This window comes from Lathyrus oleraceus, chromosome 2 (assembly GCF_024323335.1).
Source record: "Lathyrus oleraceus cultivar Zhongwan6 chromosome 2, CAAS_Psat_ZW6_1.0, whole genome shotgun sequence".
Classification (NCBI taxonomy): Eukaryota; Viridiplantae; Streptophyta; class Magnoliopsida; order Fabales; family Fabaceae; genus Lathyrus; species Lathyrus oleraceus.
The window spans coordinates 61,705,554-61,711,369 of record NC_066580.1 but is presented as its reverse complement, the minus strand read 5'-3'; positions in this window follow the sequence as shown (position 1 = coordinate 61,711,369).

Sequence of the window (5,816 nt, the reverse complement as noted above, 5' to 3'; positions counted from 1 at the left end):
CAAAAAATAGGGATTTGGCAAGTAACTGCATCCTGACAAGACTTTGTTTGCCAAGCCGTCTTCTGTCAGAGATTCTCGCTCAATCATCGTCAACTGAAGCCTCAAATACATTGGATTCAGAGTTGGTGGAGAAATGGTCATTATGTTCAATGTAGCCTTTTTCCAATATATATCACCAATTTCAAATTTGTAAAGATCCATGGAGTCTTGCCATTTGCAGACTACCATCCCATCAAATAAATTTGAGCATTTATCCAATTCTTTGCACTCTTATTTGTTTCTGATTAGAAAATATTTGCATGTTTTAATTGATAAATATCATTGTTTTAAAATAAAGTTTTTATAAACTGTTTTTAAACAAAGTGAACATTCACAAAGGACTGAAAAGGATAATTGGGACATCTTCAGTGCTCTCCCGAGGATAGTGTGATTTCCAAAGGGGTAAGTCATTTGTTCATATTCCTAGCATATTTGTATCCTCTTCATCATCCTTCAGGTTGTCTCCTCCATGAGCGCAGAGGGTAATACACCACCAAAATCCCTGGAAAGCCTAGAGTTTGGTCTTAGTCTTCTAGCTCCCCAGTGAGTCTGGATCTAGCATCTGTGTGTTATCAATTATATGGTTGTCATCCCTTGTGTGGATTGACCTAAAATCCCTTATAGATTGATAAATTGACATGCTATCTTGTAGCTTATCCCCGGCGGATTCGCATACATTGATCTCCAGCAGGTTTGCCCCTATTCATCCTCGGCAGGGTTGTTCACATTAGACTCCCTCGGCTTAGTCATCAGTAGTTTATTTCCATTCGATCGCCTACAGGTTGTTCCCGGTCCAGTCATCAGCAGTTGTTTCCCTAGTGGAGTTGCCTGATGGGAACCTGATTATTGTTGTTTCCTCCTGCTCGGACAGTTTTTCCTTCTAGCAGAGCGGGTGATGAAAATGTTTATTTTTTATCCCCAATAGAGTAGTGTTTCTCTTCTCCTCGCCAGAGATTTGTTTCTCCAGCAGTATGAGGAATTGTGTTGTTTTTTAGAACTTTTATTCGGTGGTTATTCCCCACAGATTTTCTTATCTTACCTTGGTTTTTCCCCAGTAGAGTTACTTCTACGGTGAATCTTATCCGTGTTTAGTTCCCCCAGCTAAGGCTTTGACCTGATCCTAGTTTGGCTTTGGAACTCTGAGGAGGATGTGTTGTCTTCTTCCCCAGAGGAGTGACTGGTTCTCCTTCTCCGTAGCAGAGATTTTCCTTTTGTGGTTAGAAGCGAATGATTGTTTGATGTGCTTTTGTTTGGTGGTTGTTCCCCAGAGAATTCCACATCACCCCCCCCCCCCCCCGATAAGATCCCTAGTAGATTTCCTCTCTGACTGATCTTATCCTTGTCTCTGCGTACTTTGGAAGATCCCCAGCTTTGGCGTTTGTGATCCTTTGCTTAATCCCAACAGCAGTCTCTGGTCCCCGGTGATCCTGCTTGTTCCCCTAGCAGTGGTCTTTGTCCCTGGCAGCGACCTCGCTCGATCCTCGGCATTGGTCTTTCTCCCCTACATAGATTGGTGTTTCCTGGTATCTGTTGCCCCCATCAGATTGGATTTTCTCCTGTGGGCCTAACTTTCTCTTTTGAGATGTAGTACCGGATGTCTGTCCATTGACTCTTGGACCTGTTTGTGTTAGACATGTCTGTTTGTCAGCATTAATCATACATAAACCACGCATATACATGCATAATTATAACATTCAGATATTCATGTTGCATTCTTTTCCATATAACTTTGTTTGTTATCTCCTGCTATTTGGTGATACATATCTCCCCCAAGCAGATGATTGTGTCTGATCTCTCCATATAGAGTCAGCCCTGTAGGCAGAAAGTGTTTATCTTTTCTTCCACATCCCCGTTGAGTAATGTCCTCGTGGATGATTATTATTTCAGTTTCCTCCCTAAATATGTATTGGGATGGAATTACTCCCTTGAGTTATATCCTCATTGGGTTGAGTCCTGTTTCATTGTGTCTTTCTAGCTTGTTCCTAGATTGACTCCTTTCTTGTTATTTCCCCTTGCACATCCCCGTAGTTTAGATGAACAATTGCTCAATAACCAGTAATTGTTCATCTTTTCCCCGGCGGAGTTTCGTGGCCTTCTATCCAGTAACCGGTAGTTGTAAGTCCTATTTCCGTGGTTTTCTACCCAGTAACCGGTAGTTGTAAACCCCATTTTGTCCCCTTGCAGGGTTAACCCTTGCTTGTCGTTAATCCTAACTGATGACGGTTACTCTCTTCTGTGGTTTTCTACCTAGTAGCCGGTAGATGTAATCCCCTCTTTTTTGGTTATCTTTATCCAATATTCGGCATTGATATTCCTTCAGTTTTTAGTATATCTCCCAGTAACCAGTGATATATCTCCCGGATCATTGCTTTTGTCAATGAATCCCCAGCGAGTCATCTTTCATTTACCCTTGTTTGGTAATGATTGTCTCTCCCTTTGATTGGTCATCATTTTATACCCAGTAGCCGGTATCCCGATGTCCTTTCTTTTCGGTCAATTTATCCTTTATTAACCCAGTAATCGGTAGTGGATAATCTTCCATGCAAGAATGTTATCTATGTTCTGACGGTAATAAATAATATATCTCATGCGCTCTTCAGTTGAAGTCTTTTTCTTCCCCAGTTGAGTAAGATTCGTATTTCCTTATGGAATCGAATACCCATCCTGTAAGAGAGTTTGCTTTTTTCAGCCCTCCTTTTGGATGATGATGTAAGAACAAAACATGCTCTACAATAGATTCTTAAGATTTTGATGATAACAAAGGATGAAACCAAAAATGGCACTCTAACGAGATTTTTTCTAAGTATGCAGAACTCTGAACATTCATGCAGGAATCTGAACATTCACGCTGGACTCTGAACAGTTATGAAGGACTTTGATCGTATGTCAGATACAAAGTATTAAAGGATCAGACACTGCTGAGAAAGAAGTACGTCCAAGAAGTTCTGACTCTGATCAAAGAAAGACAACAAAAAGATCCAGAAGCTCCAAAAAATTACTGGTCTTAGAATCCGATGATCAAGAAGACTAGTACTCTGAGAAGCTCTGATGAAGTCAGACGTGATCATCCTCTGAAGAATAAACTCTGATACAACAAGACTCTGATGAAGATTCACCAAGTCCAGAAAGAGTAACGGAAATAATTCTCACTATGGAAAGAAAGTATTTTAAGAAAGAAGTTAATCAGGGAGACAAAATGGTTATAGCAAGAAACACAGAAGTAATGACATTGAATACTCATCAAAGACCAAGATTTTGTCATCACTCCAACAGTCCTTCTCACTACTATATAAAGGACAATCTACCTCACTAAGAGATACACCTGCAACACAAAGAAAAATCATTCATATTCTCTCTCATTTTTCACGAGTCGCTGCTCTTACATGAAAAATTCTTGTTCTAAATACTCTGCTGTAATACTTGCTTACTCTTAGAAGCACCTTACATTACAAACCTATTTTGCTTAAATTGTTTTTGTTCCTCAAGTGACTCTGCGCAGTCTGTATACTTGAGAGGGCTAAGAGATTATTCTCTTAGACGATTGGTTGTGTAATCTTTCAAGATTAGTGGATTAAGTCCTTTTTGAAGGCGAAATCACCTTGGTCGGTGGACTGGAGTAGCTTTGTTTTCTAAGCGAATCAATATAAAATTATGTGTGTTCTTATTTCTTTAAAAAGCTTTTATTTTTCAAAACAATTCAACCCCCCCCCCCCCCTTTTTTGTTTTTCTCACCTTCAGTTGGTATCAGAGCTTCGGCTCTATTATTGATTTTCTAATCAAACACTTAACAGTGTAGAGAGATCCAGAGCGAGAAAAACTATGGCCAACACCAATGGAAGAGATAGTTACAACGCTAAACCTCCAGTCTTTGGTGGAGAAAAATTTTATTATTGGAAAGACAGAATTGAAAGTTTCTTTTTGGGCTACGTCGCTGATCTCTGGGACATTGTCACAATTGGCTACATATCACCTGTAACAGATGTTGGAGTTGTTATTCCCATAAGCAAAATGTCAGACGTTCAAAAGCGTGAATTCAAGAACCATCACAAAGCCAGAACGATACTTCTCAATGCCATTTCCTACAATGAGTATGAAAAAATTACCAACTGGGAAATAGCTAAAGAGATACTTGACTCTTTGAGGATGACTCACGAAGGAAACTCTCAAGTCAAAGAAACGATGGTTCTGGCTCTAATCCAGAAATATGAAGCCTTTAAAATGGAGGACGATGAAGCTGTAGAGGTAATGTTTTCTAGATTCCAAACTTTAATTGCAGGACTCAAAGTGCTAGATAAAGGATATACAACTGCGGACCATGTCAAGAAGATCATCAAAAGCTTGCCAAAGAAATGGCGACCTATGGTCACAGCCTTAAAACTATCAAAGGATCTGAACAACATCAGCCTTGAAGAACTCGTCAGTTCACTAAGAAGTCACGAGATAGAACTGGAGGAAGATGAGCCTCAGAAGAAGATGAAGTCTGTAGCACTAAAGTCCAGATCAGAAAGGCGCAAGTCTGATAGAAACAAAGTCTTCCAGGCTGAAGAAGAAGACATTGATGACTCTGAAAAAGAAGACTCTGACGATGAGGAAGAATTATCCCTTTTAACCAGAAGAGTAAAACAACCCAGGAGAAAAAGGAATAATAACTTCAGAAAACTAAGATCCAAAGGAGATCGATCAGAATCAACTTCAAAAGTTAAATCTAACAAAGATGTTACTTGTTATGAATGTAAAGAAACAGGTCATTACAGAAACGAATGTCCCAAGTTGAAGAAAGAAAGCTCCAGAAAAGAGAACTTCAAGAAAAATTCCTTCAGAACCAAAAAGGGACTGATGGCTACCTGGGACGACAGTGGATCTGACTCATCATAATCAGACTCTGATGAATAGGCAAATGTGGCACTCATGGCTACCACCTCCAAGAATACTTCAGATGGAGAATCTGAATCCGAATAGGTATTTTCTGATCTTTCTCGATCTGCCCTTGAATCGTGTCTCTCTAAAACTCTAAACTCATATCAGAAACTTAAACAAAAATTTAAAGCTGTAAAAGAGGTGCTTGAAGAAACCCTCGAAGAATGTGGTAAACTTGAGATAACAGTCTTATAACTAAAAGATGAAAACCGAACCTTGACATTAGAAAGAGATTCCACAAAGAAAAATGCTCAAAACTTGAAAAAGCGTTATCTCAAGCTCCACAAACTTCAAACACGGTAATTTATGAATATGAAAAATCTTTTCAAAAGTTTCTGAAGAATGGAATAGAGAGAAGCAGAATGGCATCCATGATTTATGGGGTCAGTCAGAACAACAGAAGAGGAATTGGATATGATCCTAGTGAAGATAAAACTTCTACTAATGACAATCCTAAATCTTCATTCTCCTATCACTATACACATACACAAACACAACGCTTTGATAATGCTAGAAAACCCAAAGTGTTAAGAAACTCTAGGAAAGCTAATAACAAATGATCCAAAAGAATCTATGTACCAAAAGATAAGATTGTTTATGTTGCAGATATCTTATGCAGCAAAGTTAAAACACCAGTCATGGTACCTGGACTCTGGATGCTCGCGACACATGACGAGAAGAAAGTATATGTTCCAAAACCTGGAACTTAAAGATGTTGGATTCGTAGGTTTCAGAGGAAATCAGAAAGGAAGGATCAGATGCTCCGGAACTATTAGTAATGATACTCTTCCCTCTATATCTAATGTTCTCTATGTAGAAGGATTAATTAAGTGATAACGGGTATGACGTAATCTTCAATC